At 33.5% G+C, this 27,823-nt stretch overlaps 1 pseudogene; it reads left to right on the forward strand.

Annotated features, from left to right (window-relative positions):
* Positions 1-441: 441 nt before the first annotated feature.
* LOC125647573 (atrial natriuretic peptide receptor 2-like) overlaps positions 442-27,823 on the forward strand; it is a 32,794-nt pseudogene continuing 5,412 nt past the window's right edge.

The following is a 27,823-nucleotide window of genomic DNA, read 5'->3' on the forward strand; positions in this document are numbered from 1 at the left end:
AATTAAAATCGAACCAACACCCCACCCCCCGGAAGCTTCAGTTTCTTCTTAAAGGGTATGCTTAATCAATATCTCATGTATTTTGTGTGTGTGTTACTTGTTTTCAACTCATGTCAAGATAAGATAAAATGTAAATATGTCTTTCGATTTGAATTATGTTTTTAAAGAGTCTAAAATATTCACGGATCCTGACATCTTACAAAAAATATTTTGCATTTTCCTATTAATTGATAATTATTTTAAAACAAGTAGCTGTAATTTTTCAATTGATTATATTTCACAAAGTTTTCCCCCTTAGCTTTATAGCTTCCCAATAGTCAACTCAACATTGACATTCTCATTAAGGTGTTCCAGAGGATCATAAATATTCTTTACGGCTTGTATGAAGAGTGCTGTCCAAATGATGCATGAATAGGCACTAAGACAAAGTTGTTAAACAATATTTCATTGGTGCCCTCGGGCGTGACGTCACCAAAAAAGACAATATGGGAGAAACTTGATAATACTTTGGGAAAGATACTTCTTTCGAAGTGACAATATTGTGGAGTTAAATCTACGTTTCATCAATGTTTCGTATGTGTTATTTTGTGCAGGTAGAATCTAATATACAAGATACAAGATGTTAATTCTGTGGATTGCGAAACGGAAATAATCCATCAATCATGACTACTTTCTTCTTGGAATGTTTTTTCTTGAAGATGACATAATCAACAAAGTAAATCATGGTATTAATAGAAAATTTGTGTTTTGTGTTGTGGGCATCTATTTTGATATATGGATTGACCATCACTTTCGTATCTTGTAACAAAATTGAATTCCGAATAGCATGGATGGCTCCAAAAAAGGAATATTACAGTTTGAGCGCTTACTCGAGTGTTGGCGCATTAAAAGTAGCTCTAACTGCCATGGAACAAAACAATGACTTACGTCGAATACAGTCTCTGAAGGACACCAATATAAAGTAAGTAAACGCTGAATGAAAAATGCCTTATTTGCAAGACATATTATGGTGGATGTGTATCATTCAAATTTTCCACTGTATTCAACAATTCAAGCCACTGGTAGACAATGCAATTGACTAATCGATCTATTAGTAAATATTACAGATTGAATGAAGGAAAAAATACTTCAAAAACACGAAAATATAATTCAGGATATGATTTTGCGTATTAATCATCGAGAGCAATTCAAATATTATTTACAATTTCACTTTCATTTCAGTCTTAATTTGACGAAATTCTTTTTATAAATTTATAGATTATAGAGCTCCAATCATAACATCTAATACTGACAAAAATACTCGTCTGGAAATGCATGTACTGCGTAACATTTTTATACGTCCTATAAAGAATGCAGATGTATTCTTGCTATATATCGCCTTAAAACTATGGTTTCTAGGAAACATCAGAATTTCAAAATATTGCATCTTTAGCTATAGAAAAAATAGAGTTCAAAACAATAGAGGGGAGTTATATTCAGCTATTCTAGAATTTTTTCGTTGCTGGGATTTTATAAAGGTTTTTGGCTTAGATTACAAAGAGATCAACCTGTTAAATGATAATTCTTTGCAATACATGTAATTCTACCATGGCAACAAAGCTCTGTGGAGGATAAAAATATGTTTACCTTTCACTGATCCTGCCACAGAATACGAGGACGATGACATATGATTTATTATATCTCTTTCTTCACAAATATCATATACTAGATGAGGTGTAAAGTTTAGTATTCGTAATGTAGGGAAGTGAGGCGACAACGTCCTTAACGAATAATTGTTACATAAACAATATGACAACATTAAGGCAGCTCTGACGTTAGAACATCTGATTTACAATTTATATCAACAGTCTTACCAATAAGACTCATTCCAATTTCTTTTATTGTCAACTTTACAGTTACATTTATGAGAAATTAATTGTGCATATGTATGTAGCAGTTTTGAAGAAGCTGCAGAATTTGGCTCTTGATAAATGCATGTAGTTTCACGTTACGCAAATTTCCAATTCTTTAAAGATGAAGAATGTGAAGGGGAAAATATCTTCTCAAGACATGCCGTTGTGTTTCAGCCCTTTTTAACCTTGGACACTGTCTCGCTAGGTGCACAGTTTGGGAGTTACATTTTGCATAACCTAAACTTTCGCTACAGGCGTGAAGTGTAGGCGGAAAAAGCACGAGTCCGCCACGTTTTTACGTTAACCTAGAGTTCATCGTCTTCTGGCTATCTAAACGTATTCTATAGAGGCAAGAAACCCAGCCAAATACATTAATTTATCATTTTAAATATTATGTCATAAATAAATCCTTGTTTTATTTACACAAGTCTTATGATATATGACGATATACATGTATTTTTTTTTTATTTCTCTCGCCCTTTCTTCCAAATAGCCATGTAGGGATTAGTATATATCTATAAATAACGGTGTTCATGATATCCTCCTCTTTTTAGTTCGCAAACAATGTTAGACTTTTGTTTTTGTACGGCAGGCGTGCAGGTGACATGTTAATTAGTCGGACCATGTCATGTTCACGAATCCATTAATCAGACGGCGCAAGGCCTCGGGCCATGGAAAGCACACTATGTACATTCTGAGCCTCGTCAATTACGGCTTAATCAGCTGATTACGGTGTTATTGAGTGAAGGGAAAAGACCCAACTTCAAGATTTACAATATACATCATTGCAATAGTAATGCTACCTCTATGGAAGAGAACCAGTTCATTTTTATATATTATGTCATCGACGAACTAAAATGTTGACAAATGCAGTGCAAGACGCATATCAATGAGTATATTCATGTGTTGAATACACAGAAATGTTAATCAAATGTGACGCGAGTCCTTAACTTTGTAAATACACAGAAATGTTAATCAAATGTGACGCGAGTCCTTAACTTTGTAAATGTGTATGCTAAACATCCTGCTGAGTGTGCAGTAATTTATGTATGTACTCAGTATCTACACTTGTAATGAATCTAATAATTTAATGATCATTGACAAACTAATCCCCAATTCATTTTGTAAATTGTGACACCCATCAGAGATTTGTCTTCTCTGGCACGCCAATTTCAAGATCATTTTTTTACAAATAGCAGCCATGATTTGTGAAATAAAATATACAAATGTAGATTTAGGTTTTAGAATTGCAGTAAAGGACTGTAAGATACCTGTAGAATTTGATAGATAGCCAATGCTAAACCTAGATCAGCATTCCGTGATACATGTAACACGTAAACTCGGGGACGAGATATTTCTTTTTTTTTTTAAGGTGACAAAAATTCACCAGAAATTGGTGCTCGCGAATCATGCAGGTATTGACTATTGGTTAACAATAACTAAGAACACCATAAACGATTTCTCTGAAACATGAGAAATATTCATAAACTACTGATAAAAATATGCTTCCATATAATGTAAGATAAGTTATATTCTGTAATATATTTATGTAATTCCGTGTAGTTAAACCAATATACACTTGCTTTTCTTTAATGTAAACAAAACTTTTATTAGACTTTGATTTGTATATTCTGTACCACTTTTGAACCAATCACTTTTGCAGTGTTTTTGCAAATATCATTTTTTAACATTATGATGGCACAACTATTGTGACTAAATGAAATTTCATACGGCGTGTAAATGATTGAATCAATGACGTTACAATGTGCCAACCAATCAAATATCAAGGAAATGTTGAAGCGGAAAATTCACAGAGACGTCCTTGCAGTAGTCAAAGGTTGAAAAACTGTAGTGCACAGTATTTAGGGATCCTATACTGCCCCGCTAGTGTGCTAGCTTTTCTAAGGATGTGGTAGAGTCTATCTCTCTTAATCACGCAAGTTAAGCAACGGTGAGCGTGATCAGCACTTGGCTGGGTGACCGTTATACGTTACAAAACTATTAAACGGTCAAAAGTTGTCGCAGGTTGAAACAGTATACATTTATTGCATGGCTTTTTGAGGACAGTCAAATTTCTCCCAAGGTAGACAAGAAACTTGGGAAACTGTTGCCCAAGGCAAGTTAAACATAAACTGTAATTTCTGACTGTTAACTAGTATTGTTTATGATTTTGCATATCATAAATAGGCACGTAGCATGGTTTTTCACAGATGGGGGGATGTTCGCTTTAAAATGTCTTGACAAACACTTGTTATTATCCAAAATATGCGTTAATCCTAAATTATGAGGTGGGGGTGGAGCATCTAAATTACTTTTAAAATACCTCCAAATTTTTCTTTCCCAAGTCAATATGCATAACTTCAAGCTTACATTCTTTCCATTTACTACTGCTATCAAAAATAGGGGGGGGGGGGCACCTGATTAGGATTAGCAATTTCACGGAGGGTGATTTGCAGGCCTGAATTTTTCAAAATAAACTTAAGTCGATATTTGGACTTAAGACTGAGATTTTACTTAAATTTTGACTGCTCAAATAAAAGAAAACTCAAACTTAAGTTTGAGATTTTTTCGAGAAATCCAAGCTTGGACGGTTTAAAATGAAAAAAGACTCATTGAGTACAAAAGTCATTAAAGGTGTAGTGAAGGTCCTGTAGAAATTTTGTTCTGCATTGAAGAATTATAATGTAATTTAGGTAATAAAACACTTATTGCATGGTTTCTTGAATAACAGACAAACTGTTGTCCCGATGCAGGGAAGAAGATCTTGGAAACTGTTGTCAAGGCCCAACAAACTAGTTTTTTAATTCAGTAAAACCTGCATAAAATCATGAGTTTTGGTAAACAACATCCTTGGGATGCTTAAACCATGTAACAGTTCATTTTATGACGAGGAAACAGTTTGACTGTATAATGATATGCAAAATCATTAAATAAGGTAGGAAAACGGTAAGAGATGACTAATTTACAAATTGCAATTGTGGGTTAGGTAATAATATACACTTATTATGTTGTTTACCAGACGAGTTTCACTTTTAAAATGACAAGGTTTAGTAACATTATTGAATACGATTTGATGAAGGTGTTTAGAAAAAAGAGACTCATAGCATATCGAATGTTCTTGGTAACGTGAATTGTCTGTCATTGAATTCATTTGTTTGTAATTTTACGTTCCTACTTTTCTGCTTTCAGAGTCCGATGGTATGACACAGACTGCAATGCCAAAAGCGCCTTAGCTGCTGCAGTAGACGCCAAATCAAAATTTGACCCCCATCTCTTCCTGGGACCACCATGCACTGTTGGCAAGTCCATGTGAAACTTAACTATACGTGTAATCTACTCCCTATCTAATTGCTGAAATTAAACTCTTAACTGATTTAAAGTAAGGTAACAAGGCATCGTACACGTACACAAAAGATGCATTGTACTCCGTTGTAGTGTTACCTACTTTAAAATCTGTTATCTTTGCAACATCAGTGTTAGGTTGATTTGTAAAATGTTTATATACTTATCGAACGAAATAAAACAACTACTTCATACAAATTCGAGAAATTAACATATATTCAAATACACAGATTATGTATGTGCTAAGTCGCCGGAAAATGGACTAATCTTACATTGCATAGATGTATGGTAATGCCCTCGGGCAACAGTGCAAAATAGCCTGAAGGAAGGCGTTTATGCTTTACATATTCAAACAAATCTTTGACAACTTGTAAAAGCATGCAAAAGATCACCCGATGGTAATTTGACCCTCTTCTACAGTACGTTGTAATATGAATATGTTAGCTAGTTCGTCTTTTTGAAAATATGTGTACACATTTCAAATTATTTAAGTTCTTGGAAAACAATGGAACATGTTGTGTTACTTAAAGTAAAGCAGCAAAAACCTGTTTTACAATTTGTTTACGACGAAAGCAAGTATTTTTGATGGTCAAAAATCTTTCCATTTTTGTGGAAAAAACTGAACATATGGTTGTGTATAATTACTTTCCTAAATTTCATTAGATTTGACATTTGAAAATATGCAACAGTTAATGTAATGCAAATAGTAATTTGGGTCTTACGTTTTACAAAATTAAAAGAAGCATACACTTATGTATCCTAGTTACCTGTACAATGAACTAGTTTAATGCCTATGTCATTTATTGAATTTGCTTACTTCCCGACTTCTTAATTCCATGTGCAATTCCGTCAACAAAGTAAGGGAAAAGTTCACTTTCAATGATGTCCATGAAATTTCTGAATTCATATGTGTATCATATTATATATACATTGTATTATAAACCCACAGGAAATGACTTCTATTTCAATCTTTCTGCATGTGTTCATCTTTTGAGTATTGACTTCGAAACGAACGCAAAATAAGGCATTTTAGCAGAAAATTAAGAATAATAATAAATTAGATCAACCACAAAACTGGTAATATTTAGGATTTTTACCATTCAGTATATTTGAAACTAGACTGAATAAAATGTTTACGCTGTGTACCCCCACCCCACATTTTCTTTCTCGTAGCAACTCAGCTAAATATATTGATTGGATAATTAAATTCAAAGAATAACCCAAAGTAGAGGCGAAGTCCTTGTGTAGCACGAATCTTTGAATTTGGGCAATGTATCCCTACGCCGTGATGCGGTTAACCAGTCACGATCACAGGAGAGAGAAAGCACTCGACCATAAAACTTTGGTTTCTTATAACGCTTTCACACAGACGTACAGATATATATAGAACATGTGTTGAAACATTTTAGAAGACACTATATTTGTAATTTTATCGAAACAGATGATTTTAAATTTCTATAGTCAGTAATTGAGAAATATCCATCTTTCAAATCCACGCTTTGTTCTAATTCACCGCAACCTAGAGTTCGTACACAAAGGACCTACAACGAGGCGCTGAGTGCAATGCGAACAATGAAACGACGATGACGTGGCATATTGTGGTAGTATCATGGACTTCAGCGCCGCGCCATCTCTACCAGTCCTTTTCAGAAACAATCACACCGATAGTTGTTATGTATCATCGTGTATGTTCCAGTCTTGAGTTTGTTTTAAAGTAATAGGCTTCAGGGAATTTCTTATCTCTACTCAGACAATGTGTAATTCTTTCTGTTAAAATAAAACAAGCATCATTCATTATATCTATTTGCGAACTAGATGAGGCATAATATAATAATAATAATAATAATAATATTTATTTATATAGCGCCCTATATGACTATAAATAACCACTCTAAAGCGCTGCACATAATAAAAATGTTACAGCATGTTATAAAAGTAGTAAAAGGAAATTACAATAGCATTAAGACAGATAATATCAAAACAGTGCTAGCAAAACATCAATAATGTGAAGTAAAATTACTAAAGAAAATAATAATAATAAAATATAATTCCTCACACCAAAATGAAATTTCTCATCAAGAAACTTTACAGATAAATATGTAGTGATATATTTATTTGCAGGAGTTTATTTTTCTGTAATTGAACTGATTGATAATCCCATATAGATAGATAAACTTCTAGACCATTCTGATGGTAAATGTAGAACAGATATCATTATAACTAAAATTTCAATCTTTCTTCTCAAATTCCCTGCATCAGGTTAATTTTTATGCTTATCAAATTACATGTAAATTACTACAGAACTGTAGCTCTCTGGTGAAAAATCTCAATTTTCCCAAGAGAGCTACAGTTCCACAGCTACCAGGTACGAAATGTTCCAAAATTGTAAAATGCAGATAAATTCACTAGTATACTACTATACTTAGTGTACTACACTAGGTATAGTATTCTTAATTCTGAATAACTAATCCAATATCACATGTTTAAGTGATGGAAAATATAAACCTTGAAATTGCATCTCCACTATTTTATAGGAAAAACTAGGATACATCGAACACACCAAATGTCATTACAATGTACACATAATGATACATCATTCTACTTCCATTGTATTTCCAGCACCAGTAAAACATATAATGATGTTGATTTGATTTTCTCATCAGGAATTGGTCATATGTAATCATACCATACTGTAACAAACAGATAGCATGTGCATGTGTACAATTGTATAATTATCGAAAATTGTTTTCAGGTATGAGAGGCGTTGCTCTTCTGGCGTCACACTGGAATACGCCTATATTTGGATGGGTATCACAAGAGGAAGAGTTTCAAGATAAGAAAATGTACTCGACTTTGGTACGTTTTCTGGGACCCTTAAATCGCTTTCGTAAGTACGACAACAAACATTTTAATTTCCCTTTGACATGTGTTAATCAGGATCATTCTCCCACCATACACTATACATATAGGATAAATCAGGATACTTTTTTTCTTTTTTGCTGAATTACTTACCATGATATGCTTGTCTGTCTATCTATTTAACAAAATGACTCATTTTCAGAAAGTTACTGGATCTTTAAAACCAAGTTTTACATAGCATCAAATATCTCAATGATAGAAGGGTGTTATTTTATTTCTTCCAAAGACAATAATAAGCCATCTGCCAGTAGAAATGAATTAGTGTTACTGAAAAGTCTACTCTCTAGTTCCGCTGGCCTAGGTGGAACTTTAACCCTACCCCCTTGGGACAAGTAAGGGATATAACAAAATTACAACGAGATTTTGAAATTTTACGCAAATATATCATAAAAATTTATTTTAAAATTTCACATGATGTTAGAATGGCTGACAAAGAGGTTCCAAAATATCTAAACAGATATACACAGCCAATTGTGCTTAATGTAAATTTAACATTAAAATACACTGTGTAACATTAACGGTTAATGTTAAAGGTCATTTAATGTTGACTGTGTGTACAAAATAACCGTAAACTAATAAATAATAGGACTGCTGATTGTCAAATCTTATTCCATCCAAGGTCACTGATCTACGTATGGGACCACTATGGGATCCTCAATATTGTGTTTATGGAATGTGCCATTTTGATTTTCATCAACCTCTTATACCTGTGGGGAATCAACTTCTGACATACATACACACACACATAGATATAGATAGATCTAGTCCTATACTAGTAATCGGAATGATGCACATCAATATTTAAGTAGTTTATACTAGTTTTATGAAAGTGTGTATTTCTTGAAACATTAAACACGTTTGACGAACAAGGCTGTATCTACAGTCATTATGTAAGTAGTTGATATTGATGATGGAGCGTGTGTCTCACGTGCAGGGGAATAAGATAAAAGATTAATTTCTTTTAACTTGTATTCCAGCATCTGAAAGTGTGAAGATAACAGATATCTTTCTCTTATTGAATCCAAACTTTTTAAATTACAAACATACTTTACAATGCATATATATAGACGTGCTAATATACAATCCACCTACGTGTTCTTATTCTTCGTCTTTTTTCAACTATAGTCCAGCCAGACATGTCATTAATGGTGATGTTGATATAGTTGAAAATGACCTGAAATCACTTATTTTAATTTCAATTCATTTATTGATTCACCATGCATGTTGGCATACAATCCTAAATTCAGAGAACCCCAGTATTTCCAATGACGACAGAACTTCATCTCTATTATGCCTGGCGATTGGCTATATATGAAAAACAAAAAATTGATAGTTTGTTGGAATGGATAAAAAGTATAAGAGGATTATTAAAATCACGTATTAGGCACATCAAACCAAACGTGCGTACCATCTATCTTTCTATTTTTAGTAAACCAGAAGTGATAAAAGAATTAGATAGGTTAAACAAGGAATATGTTTTGGATCCGACTGACAAAGTTTGTACCAACATCGTCTTAGTTTTTAAAGCTCATTATTACAACTTTATTTTAAACGACCTTTACATTAATTCCACATTTGGTAATCGTACTTATACTCCAACTGCCATTTCAAAAGATAACATTCTTCAAAACCATGCTTCAGATTTAAACAAATTTAATATCCCAGTCAATGGGGCGAATGAATATAGGTTACCGTAACTATACTGGATTCCTAAACTTCACTAAAACCCTTACAAACATAGACACATTGCTGGATCCAGTAAATGTTCTACCAAGCCCCTATCTTTGCTACTCACGAAAATTTTAACAACTGAGAAAGGAGAACATTTAAACTATCGTGCCACAATATATGCCAGAAGTGGTGTAAATCAAATATGGATTCTAAAAACAATTTAAAAACTTCTAGTGAACTTGAAATCCTAAAACTATTCTCAAGTCGACAACATCAAAACGTATCACTTTTCAACATTTTACACGATCATTCCTCACTATAAATTAAAGACTATACTTTTTGACATCATGCCTGCTTAACAAAAATGGAAAAAAGGAAATATACATATCTAGTATTCAATCATTTAAAAATTACATTGTAAAACAAGATTCAGATTTTACGCTCAAGTACTCTGAAGTTGATATTAAAAAGAAGCTGTTCCTTCCTCTTTGACAATATCTTTGTAGTCTTTCGTGATCAGGTATTCCCACAGTCTGTTGGAATTCTCATGAGCACGAATCATGACCCTTTATCGGCTGACCTGTTTTATATCCTTATGAGGCAGAATTTATTCAAAAGCTTCTACATCAGAAGAAAAAGCTGTAGCCTTCAAACTCGACATTTAGATGTATCGATGACATTTTATCTACTAACAATAAACCTTTTCAATTCATTTGTTGATTCGATATATCCCAGTCAATTCAATAAAAGACACCACAGAGTCTTCCATATCTGCTTTGTACTTGGATATTTTATTGAAAATGGATGTTAACGGCAAACTAACAACTCAACTTTTTGACAAACAGAATGATTTCAGCTTGCGCATCGTCAACTTCCCATATTAATGTAGCAAAATTCCATTATCTCTTCCATGCGGTGTTTATGCTTCTCAACTGATTCGATACCCAAGACTTTGTTCTGCGTATGATCAGTTTTTAAATCAAGGCAGGCTACTCACAAACAAGTTGATTTTACATGGGTTTCAACAGTCTAGTTTAAAGTCAGCATTTTACAAATTATATGGTCGTTATAACGATATAGTTTGTAGATACAACCTATTATTGGCTTAAATGCTGTTCGACTTGTTTCATACCGATTGTTAGGCTGTTCTTTACACATTGATTTTGACTACGGGTTACTCCGTTTACCTGATCGAGATATAAGGCCCATGGTGAGTGTGACCTGTCGACAGAAAATACTTACTCCTCCTTGGCACCTGATCCCACCTCTGGTATGTCTAGGAGTCCGTGTTTGCCCACATCTTAATTTGTTTCCTTATAAGAGTTATGAGATTGGTCACTGTTCGTTATCTTCACCTTTTTTTCTATCTGATCAACACCCATGAACAAGCTAAATCCTATATCAAATTAATTATAAAAGTGTTTTAAAGTCATGACATCAAAGGATGTCTCTTGTTAGGTGTGACATGAATCAGACAGCGCAGTGGTCTACTGTATGTGTTTTTCTCTATTGTCACTCATCATTCTTCACTCTTTTCCAGCCAATGTGATGTTCCACATGCAGTCTTTGTTTAAGTGGTCACAGTTTGCGGTAATGTATGACAAACGGGACCCATACCGGGCAGTGGCATCTGCTATTTCCGAGAAAGAATCTATCGAAAACGAGGAACAAGAGAGTAAATCTTGGTACACCATTGTCAACTCTTTTAAAGTCTCCAACGATATGGAAGAGAAAGAAATAGAGCAAATATTCCTTCAAATCAAACGATATTCAAGAAGTAAGATGTCTTTCACTATACATTGTCTATCACATCGCTAAATTATCTACAAATTTATTCTATGTAACAACATGGCAAATTTAATAAATAGTGAAAACAGGAATAAAAGATACGATAAATTAAAGACTATGCCTTTTACATTATATCTTTTGCAATAAAAATGGAACACGGAAATATTCATATCTAGTGACCGGCCATCCAAAAATTACTTTACAAAACACTTTAATTCTACGCACAACTACTTTTAAGTTTTTATAAAAGAGATACTGGAGTTCCTCATTGACAATATTTACGTAGCCATTGATGATAAGGTCTTCCAACAGTCTGTTAAAATTCCCATGGGCACGAATTGTGCTCATTTATTAGCTGACCTGTTTTGTATTCTTTTGATGCTGAATTCATTTAAAAGCTTTTAGATAAAAAGATAAACTCTCTTGTCATGACATTCAACTCAACATTAAGATATATCGACAATCTTTTATATTTTAACAATGCTCATTCTAATTCGTATGTCGAATCGATTTAACCCAATTAACTCAAAATAAACAACAACACAGAGTCTTCCACATCTGCTTCATATTTGGATATTTTATTGAATAAAGATGTTAACGGCAAACTAACAACTTAACTTTATTACAAACGGGATGAATTCAGCTTCTCTATTGTCAACTTTCCATATTTATGTAGCAATATTCCATTATCACCAGAGCATGGTGGGTTTTTTTTTCTCTCTCAGCTGATTCGATACGCGATATGGCTCATTGCAGGTGTGGTCGGCCAACAGGAAATGATCTTTCCTCCTAGGCACCAAATCCCACCTCTGGTATGTCCAGGGGTCCGTGCTTACCCTACTCTTAATTTTGTATTCTTTACAGAATTTATGAGATTGATCACTGTTCGTGTTCTTCACCTGTTCACCAGATACCTAAATCACAATGGGGAAATATGTAACTATACAAAAGATAATCGCAACCTCTGCCATCAAAACCTATCAAATATTGACATGATTGGTCAGGACAAAATCACACAAAACGTTTTGAAATTGCCCTAGAAATCTGTGACCTACATTTTGCCAAAGTAGCTCAAAGGGACAAGCAGGGACTGTACATGTTACAAACTAGCTAACAGTATCTTATCAACACTGATATTACCATACTTAATTAAGTTTTTGAAGATAACGAACAGTGATCAATCTCATAACTCCTATAAGCGATAGATAGTTGGGCAAACACGGACCCCTGGACACACCAGAGGTGGGATCAGGTGCCTAGGATGAAATCACTAAAAGAAATTTTGAATTCATTTTCCAGTGATTCTAACCTTTTATATCTAACCTTAAAAGCAGATAGATTTTTTTTATGAAAGCATACTCAGAAGGTTTTAGTGAATGCAAAATCTTGTAAAAGAAACTCCAAAGCTCCTGCATTTAATAATTAAAACCATTAAAACATTCAGTTGTACAACCTTCAACATTCCTGAGATATTGATAAGATCAAATGTCTTATATTTTGAACACGGGTTCATACAACAAACATCCAAAAGTGAAAATGTTTGAAATAATAGTCAGTTCCCTATCTCCCAACTTCAACTCTGTTGCGAACGAATTAATGTACCAATAATGGCATTATAAGCATGTATATGTAAGATAATACGCTGTCTATAAAAGTAATCATACATCTACATGATTCACAAGTCGAGTAGAAAAGGGAGAAATTATATTACAATATTTGTTAACTTTTACTTTTCTAATTTTCAGTTGTCGTAATGGCGTTGCCCTGGTTAGATATGCGGAAATACATGTTGATTGCCCATAGACTTGGAATGAGCGATGGGGAATATGCATTCCTCTGCATTCATGGTGATGTAAGATATTTTATTCCCGATTTACTTCCTCCAATCAACATATGATAACGCACACTCAGATGATCTTTTATTGACTACAAATATCTATTGATGCAATTTCGTAAAAATCAATTTAATCCATGCATGTCTGTGAACATGCGAAAACATTCTAGTACATAGTGAATCAAAATTGACCATTTGTGACAATAATTACAGATGTAATATCAATACATCAAATAAGATAAATCTACAGTTACAGTGTTTTAACAGTTGTATTGAAAATAAGTGATTCTACAGTTACTAATCAAAAATATGTGATTATATAGTTACTTATTAAAAATTAGTGATTTTACAGTTAGTTTCGGAAGAAAGGTAATTCTATGGTTTTTATTAGTCTGTGATTCTACAGTTAGTTATTAAGAATGAGTAATTCTACAGCTACTCATTGAAAATAAGTGATTTTAAGTTACTTACTAAAATAGGTCATTATAGAGTTGCTTCACTATCTCATATTCATAGATGATTTTCATTTAAGTTTTTTATGACAACTACGAAATTTAGACCCTAGCGAAAATCAATGACCTACAGTAGCCCTTACATTTAGATACCTATGGTTACCAAGTTCATTCTACGATTCCAGACATTCAAGCATACTTCAATAACTTTGATTTATGGGTTAGATGTAATGGAATCATGTACTTTACAATTATAGCTCTACACTTATGACAAAATGGAGACTGATGTGTTCTCTGACAGGGTTTGGCGTCGAAACGACTCGTATGACGACATCGCCAAGGATGCATTTGAACCAGTCCTACATGTAGGTCAATCGATTATACATTTGTGAGATTTCTGTATGATAAATATTAATTGTTTTAATGCAATGAAAAATATTTAGTTATGTATGTTTTTGAAATGTTTTCCAGTAAACATGTATAATCATCTGTACATTTTATTGTAGATTATGATGAAACCTTTAGAAAAGGAAAGCTGGAACCTCTTCAAACAAGTCGCCATTGATTATGGCAATATGACGAATCCAAATTGGAATTTACCTGACCAGCATACTTCGGTATGTATTCCTTTTAGTGATAATTTACTCGGGTCAGTGTCTTTCACTACATGTGTGTACGTATTTACTTATACATTCACAAATATTGTATGCAAAAACTCTGATTTCTGAAACTTTTTATTCCCTATTATACGCGAAAATTTATATTCGTAAAATTTGTATTAATTCTGCTAGAAGCTTCAATAGTTAAATCGAGTTCCTCGCTCTTAAGTGTGGTCCACAGGGATGCTTAATTCTCCTAGGAACCTGATCCCACCTCTGGTATGTACAGGGATCCGTGTTTGCCCTTCTGTTAAATTTCTAATTTTTATAGGATTTATGATACTGATTGGTATCATATCATCAAGTTATAGAGAACGACCTCCTTCAGAGTAATTCTACATTTTCACAAACTGACCTCGAATGGCGATCTTAGCATGATTTGCATGTTTGATACTTTATCAGAATAGAAGTTTGAGCACTCCTAGTTGTTCTGACAAATTATGAAATCTGTTCATAAAAGAAACCCATAGATCTCGAAAGAATATGCAGAAAAATGGAGATTTTGCCATCATCGTTTCAGTTAAAATTGTGTTGGCAATTGGGAAAATTTCGACGACAACCGTATATTAATAAAACGCATGTGACCCTTTTTATAAAATATATTATGATTAAGATTTCAAGCGATACATTTCACAAGACAATCATTGCTTATAGGAGTTTAGATTTATCACTGTTCGTTATCTTCGCCTTTCACAATAAGTAATTATGCAACCCTTATCTATCATGAAAATACACTATATACAAATCCAGAAAAACTACAAGAGATGGGATGTAAAGATTGATTGATTGAATATTGTTTAACGTCCCTCTCGAATATGTTTCACTCATATGGAGATGTAAAGAAATAATAGCGTTTCTAGCTTAAAGATCTTATATGAATATTCTTTGAAAAAAGGGCCATAGTTCTATTATAATTTAGATAAAAATTGAGAACATTTCATCATGAGGGTGACTCATCTTTTACGCTCACCAATCTATTTTACAAAATTATATGCTTTTTATGAAGTGTTTACACGCGCTGGGTTTGTTTTTTTTTTTTTTTTTTTTCATTTCCTTTTCTTGTTGTAATGATTGATTTCGTAAATTGATATTTAACCATAAAACAAACACTTAAACACTGAAAACTATGTACCTTTTACCTACATGGCTGTGTGAGCAAATTGTGAAAGTCTGGTTATGAAAAGTTTATATATAAGCATTAGTTATACCTCCCGAGCGAAGATCTGGGGGGGATATATAGGAATCACTCTGTCTGTCTGTCTGTCCGTCTGTCTGTCTGTGCAGATTCGTGTACGGGCCATAACTTCTTTGTTCTTTGACTTAGGCATACCATATTTGGCACACAGGTAGATCAGCATGAGACGATGTGTCGAGTACCTTCATGACCTCTATATGACCTTGACCCTTGACCTCAAGGTCAAAATTAAAGGTGTTTTTTTTTTACAATGGATTCGTGTCCGGGCCATAACTTCTTTGTTCTTTGACATTGGCATTCCATATTTGACACATGAGTGTATCACAATGAGACGATGTGTCATGTACCTTTATGACCTCCATATGACCTTGACCTCAAGATCAAAATTAAAGGTTTTTACAATGGATTTGAGTCAGGGCCATGACTTCTTTGTTCTTTGACATAGGCATATCATGTTTGACACATGAGTGTATCACCATGTGTCGAGTACCTTCATGACCTCTATATGACCTTGAACTTTGACCTGAAGGTCAAAATTGATTATAGGGTTTTGACATACCATAAGACATGGGTGTATCACCATGAGACTACGTGTCATGTACATTCATGACCTCTTTATGACCTTGACCTTTGATCTCAAGGTCAAAATTATAGGTTTATGCCATGGATTTGTGTTCGGACTATATCTTCCATTTCCTTCTACAAAGGCATACCATATTTTTACACCCAGGAAAGAGGTAATTTATACCTATTAACTATTATCCCTGTGAGCTCGAAATAAAGGACACCACAGAGTCGTCCACTTCTGCTTCATACTTAGATATTTTATTGAAAGTAGACATTAACGGCAAACTAACAACTCAACTGTATGACAAACGGGATGATTTCAGCTTCTCCATCGTCAACTTCCCACATTTATGTAGCAATATTCCATTATCACCTGCATATGGTGTTTATATATCTCAACTGATTCGATATGCAAGAGCTTGTTCTGGGTATAGTCAGTTTTTAAATCGAGGTAAGCTACTGACAAACAAGTTGATGGTACAGGGATTTCAACAGTCTCGATTGAAGTCAGCATTTCGCAAATTCTATGGTCGTTATAACGATCTAGTTCGTCAATACAACCTCGCATTGGGTCAAATGCTGTTTGACGTGTTTCATACCGATTGTTAAGCCGTTCTTGGCACACTGATTTTGACTGCGGATAACTCCGTTTACCTGATCAGGATATGGGGCTCACGGCGGGTGTGACCGGTCAACAGGGGATGCTTACTCCTCCTAGGCACCTGATCCCACCTCTGGTGTGTCCAGGGGTCCGTGTTTGCCTAACTATCTATTTTGTATTGCTTGTAGGAGTTATGAGATTGATCACTGTTCGTTATCTTCACCTTGCATTAACAACACCCTTTGGGAGATTATGTAAGCGGGGGGTATTCTTAGTGAGCATTGCTCACAGTACATCTTGTTATCGTTTAAATTTCAGCCTGACGCTTACTCACCCTATCTGTATGATGCCACAATCATGTGGGCAATGCTAGCAGACAAAATTTTGAAAGAAAACAAGAAAAATCCACATGACGGGGAATATATGTTTAAGATGGCCACCACTTTGACGGAAGAAGGTATTTGTAATGCATTTTGTTTTGTTGGTTATTTTTTCAAAATCTCAACTTCCATTACTTTAGTTGATTTTTTTTAAAAAGGCATTACTGCCGAGTTATTATTTATTTCTATCATTCCAGAGGAAATCAATGGTTTGACGGGGAAAGTCAATCTAGATACCCGAGGAGATAGAAATCTTGATTTCCAGGTTCTAGATATGTCAGAAAACGGCACGTTTTCAAGAATTATCACCATTAGTTATTTTCGGGAAGGTGAACGAGTTGTGGATTTTGAGGTATGTTTTCATTGGTTATTGGCACCTTCTTTATATATCCCAGATCAATGGACAATTTGAGGTGTAATATATATATAATTCAATAAAAAAGCAGGAAAATATGCAGTTCCAAAATATATTTAAATCACTAGTGCTTTCTGGATTTTAATATCCATCCTCAGGTGAATACAAATATTGAATACCATATTACAATAATACAATACAATACAATAATACAATATTGTATTCACCTGAGGATGGATGTTAAAATCCAGAAAGTGCTAGTGATTTAAATATATTTTGGAACTCCATATTTTCCTGCTTTTTTATTGAATTATTTTGACTGTGTGATATCAACTCTTTCTATTTGAATTATATATATATAGCACTAAAATGACCAACGACATGAACAACCAGATTGTCAAAGTTTTGGGACGACCCGTCCCTTCTTCAGGACAAACGAAAAGAATTACATAATGTGGCCAATATTAACAGAGAATAATAACAAAAACTATATATAGATACATCTAGCACTGCAACTACACTAATCTACAAACGTATTTACAACGCAGACTACACGTTTTGGGGGGGTTTTTTTTGGAGGGGGGGGGGGCTTGCCAATCAATGTTAAAAGCGGAGCGAATTAGGACATGCCTTATTCGTCCAAAGAGCTGATCCAAAATGTACGAAGTGATAAAAATAGACTTAATTAATCTCAAGTGGAACGAGTTAACCACATTACGTTGACAAATAGTAAAGCTAACTCGTACCCAGAGAGATTCTATTTTAACTATGCATTAAGAATAAATAATTTATAAAACATAATAATAAGAAAAAAATTATCAACAAAAAAAAACTAATAATAAAAATAAACTATGCAACTGAATGAACACTATAAAAACAAAATATGAAATGAACAAAAATGTGAGGGGAGAATAATGCAAATAACAAGTTTGAATAAGTAAACAAAGTGGACCAACTCCAAACAAAAACAAACAATAAGCAGCCTAAGAAATTGATTCACCATCAGACATTCCCGTACTTATCATGTCTAGACACACACACACACACACACACACACACACACACACACATGTATATATATATATATATATATATATATATACATATATATATTTCCAAAATATAAATGTGTTTTCGAGAAGAAATCTTTTGCACCTAGGGGTTTATCATCTACCGATTTCTTATGTCAAAGGTTTATAATGTCGATAACGAATGTTACATGTAATATTCAAATTATACTATAAATACCTCAATTTCTTTTCTATTTAATGTAAAGGGCAATAAGAGTGTAGCTGAAGTTAGTCGGTGGCCGAAGGGTAAAGTGGGTGTCCAAAACGCGCCTCCTGATGAACCAGTTTGTGGTTTCGATGGAAAGAAGTGTCCGGAACAGGATGAACAGCCAGGTCAGTAACCCAACGAAAAATATTATGTCTGCTTGGCTTACATAGTTCTTTAATCGATGGGGTCAGTTTAAACATTAATAATCCTCTTCCAATCCCTGTGGATAATTTGACTGTGAAAAACGAGGAATATTGATAAGCTATTAGTTAATATGTGCTATGGGCATTGTGCACCGAAAAATCTGTCCAAATTTGGCAAATAGTCATCCTTTGTCAATGTTTCATCCATTTATGTGACAAGAAATGCAAATCCAATTATGATCTATCACTCTGTAAAGTACTCATACAAAATGAAAAATGTCATAATATATAATATCCTCTCGGTCAACCAAAGGAATACAATGTAAGTCATATAATGATGCTACCCGACCACAAGAATATGTATGCAATTGCAATATAATTTTTATCTAACACATCAAAAACAATTCTTATAACCTTGATTTACAGAAGCTACCGTTTTATTTCATCAAGATCTGTCAGGAATACCAATAGTTTGATACTGGATCTAATTTTGTGATTGATTTTATAAAGAACATTGTATATGAAATATTTGATCAATCTGAAAACAAACCGTGCAATATTTCTGATCATGGCCTTAAGGTTTGAAAAATAATTTGTTGATTTTGCGTGGGAACAGGCAAGTATCTGTAAAACATAATTGTCTAAATTGCAATATAATATCATTTTACATAATGATTTCATATATCATATGTCGTTATCAGAGCGAAGGTACAGGTACCTGGTACATACAGCGATACAATATCTTGGCTATGAATTTAATAGATAATTCAACAGGGGATGCTTACTTCTCCTAGGCACCTGATCCCACCTCTGGTGTGTCCAGGGGTCCGTGTTTGCCCAACTATCTATTTTGTATTGCTTGTAGGAGTTATGAGATTGATCACTGTTCGTTATCTTCACCTTGCATGAAATAATAAGTAATAGTGTTCAACTTTTCAGCGAAGATTACATTTGTTCAATGTAAAATATTTTAGCTTATTTTTCCATTTCGTACTAATAGAATTAATTTATTCCCATGTAATAATCACCATTGGTTTCTTTTTATATAAAAATAATATGATGGTATTATTCTTCATTTGGTAGCAGAATTGTAATTTTCATACATAACTGTAATTAAAAGTGTTTGAGCTTATCAATCCTCAGAGATCTTTTGAAGTACTGAAAATTTGGTCATCGGCATTTTTTGTATTACTGATGTTGAGAATACATCATTAATCATAGGGAACTTGTTTAGTACTTATTCGGCTATCTGATTTTACTTTTTTATACTATTTCTTCTGTGGATATTTACTTATATTTTGGATTATATAAATATACATATATTAATATATATATATATTTACTGTAGTATATATATATATATATATATATATATATATATCCAAAAATACCACATATAAATATACATCATGCATAATTTGAAACGGGGTGCTTACTTCTCCTAGGGGCACCTGATCCCACCTCTGGTTTGTCCATGGGTCCGTGTTTGTCCAACTCTTTATTTTGTATTCCTTATAGGAGTTATGAGATTGATCACTGTTCGTTATATTCACCTTTCAATAATTCCAGTAATCCATGGCTAAAAATGGGCTTGAAAGATTTCCTCTCTTCAAGAATAACAATCCTTTGAATTCAATATTGTTTCAGATAATACTTTCATCATCATCTTTTCCTCTGCTGGATCCGGATTTGTTATCGTTGTCGCAATTATCGTACATTGCATTCTCAAGTAAGACATATAAACACTAAATTATGTTACATACAGCGTTTGAGAATTATGTTGTGTACATTTATATTAATGTCCTTTCTATGTATTTAATTATTCCTAAGGGTTGTTTTAAATTGTTTTATATGTTATTAGGGTAATCATATCATTACATTAGGCACTATATATTGATAATAATAATTATGTATTTTAATTCTGACACTATGAATATTTTATTCACATGTATGTGCACATCGATTTTATATTATCTTTTCTCTCACATTTGTAAAGCGCTTTAGAGAACCAATGTTGATAGAGCGCTACATAAATCTTTTAATTACAATCTTCATATTGCCAACATCCACTCGCAATCCTAATCAATGTACACAGAATATCCCCTAACTAGTATTTTATTTAAAAGATACTAGTTTACAGGATCAGTATTGAATGAATTAGAAATACGTTTGGTAATAAATAATACCGAACAACTTGTACAGTTTACGTTCATTGGGTACACAGGAAGTTGGAGAGAAACTGAAAAAGATTTATATTTTAAGGTTTCTCATTTAAAGTAAGTTTTGGGTTGTTGTTTTTTGTTTGTTTTTTGTTTTGTTTTTGTTTTTGGTTTCCTGTTCATTACCACACAATGTAAAGTTATAACTGTACAAGAGAGATTAACAGACTGCTTCTCCTTAGTGAGATGACTGGTGAACATAAACAAACAGGATTCAACAGTGTTCATCAGGAAAGGGTGTTTGCCAAGGGTAGTCATATGTTATTCTACCACAGTTATTGCAAAGATCAAAAGAATGATCCTGTGGGGATCCGGGTTAGAATATGTCCTCAGTACCCCCTTGTTTGTCGGAAGTGACGACTAAATGGGGCCGTCCTTCGGATGAGACCACAAAAACCATGGCCCCGTGTCACAGCAGGTGTGGCACGATGAAGATCTCTCCCAGCTCAAAGGCCGTAAGCGCCGAGCACAAGCCTAAATTTTGCAGCCCTTCACCGGCAATGGTGACGTCTTCATATGAGTGAAATACTAGTATTCTCTAGAAGGACGTTGAACAATATTCAATCATTCAATTAAAAGAAGGCCGCGGTCATTATTCTACGATATACCTTCATGCGTATTAACTGATTATGAGAAAATTGATACATTTCTCGCTTGTACTTTAAGTTTTGCTAATGCAACAATAAAGTTGATGACTGATAATTCAATTTTATAATCATAAAAATCAATCAATTTATGTAGTAAAACAAATTCATAAATGACTGAAGAACATTTGTCATTCAAAATGGTCCATGGCGATGCACAGACAAGTTTTTCTTGAACTGTATTAAATACTTGAAATTCATTTTTCAAAATAAATTTAGAATACCCCTATCATCTCACCCTTTTCGTCAGAAAGAAACAGTATACAATTGTATTCCGTTTCAGAAACCGCCGTATCGTCAAAATGACCTAATTCGTAGCTTTTTATATGTAGGAAAACGATCGGCTGTATATTTCTGCGCCGTAGTAGAATTGAAATAAAGTTATTATTTTCGTGTTTGTTGCAGGATAACCTCCTTGGTCTGGAAATGTTGTTTGAAATATAAAATCAACATTTCTCAACCTCGGAGGTTATCCTGCAATATATATTCATAAACGCGATCATTATATCTTAATTCTAAAAGAATATCAATATACATGTATTGTAAAAATGTCTTGGCATCTTGTGTTTTAAAGTTGACAACAATCCAGTTGAGTATCAAATGACCTTCAGTAGAATGAAATACATGTTATCTGAGTCGGACTCATGAATATATCTGTATCATAACTAGCATCATGGAGTGTTTTACACAGTATATATAGTGAAATAGTCATAACATTTAGCACTGTTGTAAAAGGATAATCATTGATTTTGCATTCGAAGTAAATATCTAACGGATTGTTCCCTCTTTTACCTGAAGGCGTTACAGAAGAATAAAAACATTGAAGAGTATGATTTGGCAAGTGCGATTTGAGGAGATTGACTTTGTTACCGCTTTACTGACGGGCAGTGTTAGGGTAAATCTTTTGGTTTCCATTGTTGACTGATGATTTTTTATGTGTTTTTTTTTATGTTTTTACTTCAAATGGCCTTTTTCACATTAGTCTAGCTTCAAGAACCTTGCTAGAAGAAAAGGCAGTGGTAATAAAAGGAAATCGCGTCCAAGCAGAACTGAAAGTCCTTTACGGAATGCCATACAGGCTTCTCCTGATCATTCGCCAGCTTTTCTAAGTAAACCGGAACAGGGTGCCATGTTCGGTTCTGTAGCTTACATTAGAGGTTGGTACTTTAGAGATAATATTTTCCAATATCCCGATGTTTTAGAAATATATAATGAAAATATAGTACAATTTTGCAAAATTTTCATAATTTTGCCTCGATTGTAATAAAATATTCCACTGTTTATTTTCTTGTTAATTCCTCATCTAAAGTTATGACATTGATTAAAAATCAAAGTACAGAATGTTCTCCTGGGAGTGGAACTTTTTAAACACTGTACAAAAATAGAACAATTTATCAAAGTAATTCTGCTGTTTTTAAAATGTAATTTTGATTTATTTTCACAAGATTTGCAAAGTTAACGTTGATTCATTGAATTTATACATTACTTTGTAACGTGTGTGTCTTCTCCTCCAGTCCATCTAATCAGCGATGAACTTCATTTAGTGCATAGCGTGCAAGTTACAGTAATTATGACTGTTTCATAATGCTCGTGAAAATTACAGTGCCCAGGTGTCCGTGTTTGCCCAACTCTGTATTTTGTATTGATTATAGGAGTTATGAGATTGATCACTCTTCGTTATCTTCACCTTTCATAATGAGGTTTTTAATTCATAGCTACACAATACATTGAAGAAAAATCCACATCTCTGCTTAATATGATGTTTACGTTTAACGAAACAAATTTTCCTGTATGGATTTGCGTTTTGAATATAGGATTAAATGTATATATTTCAGCGGTCGTTTTCTATCAATCTGATATATATCAAAGAAACGAAAAGGTGTGATGCGGCTCCCACAAATTCCCTTGTAATATATCCATTCTCACTGTACCAAATGACTTAAGAAGTTAAACGAAGTTCAACTCCTAAAACCAAAATAAAAAACAAGCCATAAACTGTCACTCTATAATTGTTTTTGTTTTCAAGGAAGCCTTGTGTCGGTCAAGAGACTAACAAGAAGCAATATCAACTTAACCAACATGCCAAAAAAAGTCCTACAAGAGCTAAACAGGGTTAGTCAAGAAAATTATTCAATTTATAGATGATAAGATTGAAAGTGAATTATACCACAAAATTGAAATCCCAGATACTATACAGATGTTACCTTAATGTGGAATGGCTTCTAACAGTACCCAATGAGAGTTTTTAAATTTTGAACATTTTTCTCATGCAAGATAGCCTCGAAATGATACGACAGCAAACAGCACTCAAGCGGACATGTATTAACTAAAGTACAGACGTATACTGAAAGAAGCGTGAAACTCCTAATAAACAGACATTTCTAAAGGATTCGGTGATTTCAGAATAATAAAACATACTGTGTGTCAGGGTGATAGAACTTCTAAAAATTGCAGTTTGTCAGTAGAATGATAAAACAAAATACGTTATTTGTGTTTCAGTATAATAAATTCGAATACACTCTATCCGACGTGTTTCATACCAATTGTTAGACCAATCTTTACACAGAGATTCTGACTACGCACTGTTCCGTTTACCTGATGAAGATATAGGGCTCACCGCAGGTGTGATCGGTCATCAGGGGATGCTTATTCCTCCTGATCCCACCTCTGGTATATCCAAGGGTTCGAGTTTGCCCAACTCTTTATTTTGTATTCCTTATAGGAGTTATGAATTTGTTCACTGTTTGTTATATTCACCTTTTTATCTGTGTTTCAGTAAAATAAAACAGAACGCACTATTTGTATTTTAGTATATTAAATTTGTGTTTCGGTGCGATAAAACAGAATACACTATCTGTATTTCATTAAAATAAATCAGAATATACTGTCTGTGTTTCAATATAATGAAACAGAATGATAAAACATAGTACGCAATCTATGAACACGTTCTCTGTGTTCCAATATAAGATTAATTAGAATACTCTGTGTTTCGGTAAAATAAAACAGAATAAACAATCAGATAAAAGTTTAAAATGTGTATTCATTTCAATTTATTTGTTAAAACAGTCTCTCAAAACAAAGGAGCACTTTCTTTTGTTTTATTGTGTGCGTGAAAAGTAATATTTATGTAATTTTGAAACCTATGTAATGATGAAATTTTTGTATGCTGGTGATGAGGTATGATGATATGAACTACACAATTTAAGGAAACCAATAACTATTATATAAACTTAAAACGCAAAGAAGAATATTTATAAGTTGGAGGTTGGCAATTCTTAAAATTGATTGATTAAACGAAATATTTTGATATATCATATGACGGTCTAGTTCGTCAATACAACCTATCATTGGGTCAAATGCTGTCTGACGTGCTTCATACCGATTGTTAGGCTGTTCTTGGCACACTGATTTTGACTACGGATAACTCCGTTTACCTGATCAGGATATAGGGCTCACGGCGGGTGTGACCGGTCGACAGGGGATGCTTACTCCTCCTAGGCACCTGATCCCACCTCTGGTGTGTCCAGGGGTCCGTGTTTGCCCAACTCTCTATTTTGTATTGCTTGTAGGAGTTATGAGATTGATCACTGTTCGTTATCTTCACCTTTCATTTCAACATTTAAGTTGATGGAGATGAAACATCAGAATTGCTGTGCCTTTGTGGGTGCTTGTATAGACCCTGGTCGAATCCTGTTGTTGTGGGAATATTGTCACAAAGGAAGCCTGCAGGTAAGCCAGAAGGGTTACTCAACATGTAGTTCATAGACTAACTATAATTCATCTAAAATTATTTAGGTTTTACCCAATATTTCTATACCCCCAATACTGTTAGTTGTGAAAATGAAAAACTGCACATGTTCTGGAAATGTGCATGCATGGCACATTTAATTTATTTCAAAACTTAAATTATGCTTAACAAATATTTCTCTACAAATATTTCTTTCCATATCCTGATGTTATTTTTTCAAATCATTGTACAGGATGTTATTTGGAACCAGAATATCAAGCTGGATAGAATGTTCATGTTTGCATTGTCGCAAGATATTGCAAAGGTAATGATAAAATACACATCGCAAATGAATACTAAACATGTCAATTTCAACATCAATACCATAATTATGTGTGTTCAAGACTTATCAAAAATCGTTATTATAGGGATTAGACTTTGTCCATAAGAGTTCTATTCATTACCATGGAAATTTAAAGAGTTCTAATTGCGTGGTGGACAGCCGATGGACCTGTAAATTGGCCGATTTTGGAGTGCCCAGTCTTCGTCACTGTGATAAATGTCACAAGGAGGAGGAAAATCCAGACAGTTCGTGAAACTAATCAGAATTTATCTCTCAAATTACCTCATCTAAATTCCTGAACACCCTTTTCAAAGGGGTTTTATATTTCTGATAAGTCCTCATAGTAGTAATTAACACAAAATACACTTCTTTTGTTAGAACTTCAATGGACCGCCCCCGAGTTACTTAGGACAGAGAAGACAATCGACAAGCAGAAAGCCGATATTTTCTCGCTTGGAATCATTCTCAAAGAGATATTTACTCGATCAGGACCATATACCGAATATCCCTTTCTAAGAATACAAGGTAACTATATAACACATACAATACAAGGTAACTATATAACACATACAATACAAAGTAACTATATAACACATACAATACAAGGTAACTATATAACACATACAATACAAGGTAACTATATAACACATACAATACAAGGTAACTATATAACACATACAATACAAGGTAACTATATAACACATACAATTCTTTCCACTTAAGTGAAAAGAATATGTCTACGTTGTTTGTATAAAACGATGTAAGCGTGGTAGGATTTCTATACATGTATTACATACCACGATATAAACATCCTATATCACATCCCATGATATAAGCATTCTATATCACATCCCATGTTATGAACATCCTATATTATATCCCATAATGTAATCCCATATTACATCCCATGAAATTAACATCCCATGATATAAACATCCTATATCACATCCCATGATATAAACATCCTATATCACATCCCATGATATAAACATCCTATATTACATCCCATGATATGAACATCCTATATTACATCCCATGATATAAGCATTCTATATCACATCCCATGTTATGAACATCCTATATTATATCCCATAATGTAATCCCATATTACATCCCATGAAATTAACATCCCATGATATAAACATCCTATATCATATCCCATGATATAAACATCCTATATCACATCCCATGATATAAACATCCGAAATCACATCCCATGATATAAACATCCTATATTACATCCCATGATATAAACATTCTATATTAAATCCCATGATATAAACATCCTATATCACATCCCATGATATAAACATTCTATATCACATCCCATGATATTAACATCCTATATTACATCCCATGATATAAACATCCTATATCACATCCCATGATATAAACATCCTATATTATATCCCATGATATGAACATCCTATATCACATCCCATGATGAACATCGCATAATATAAACATCATATATTATATCCCATGATATAAACATCCTATATCACATCCCATGATATAAACAACCTATATTACATCTTTGATATAAACATCCTATATTACATCTATGATATAAACATCCTAGAGACATTTATTCCATATATCTATATTGTGTTATTCATTTTGTTTCTTTATATGATGAAGACTTCACACTTATTCCACAGCGCTTTTGTTCTACGGCTCTCCAGTGGAATTTGTAAAACAAAAATTGTTGTTGGAATAAATGTGAAATCTTCATCTGAATGTTTTACGATATTTTGCCTATACCAAGCACTTGTCTTATTCTGATATGTTTGTCTTTCAAAAGGTCGTTGAGT

Source organism: Ostrea edulis, chromosome 6 (genome assembly GCF_947568905.1).
Source record: "Ostrea edulis chromosome 6, xbOstEdul1.1, whole genome shotgun sequence".
In the NCBI taxonomy this organism is placed as follows: Eukaryota; Metazoa; Mollusca; class Bivalvia; order Ostreida; family Ostreidae; genus Ostrea; species Ostrea edulis.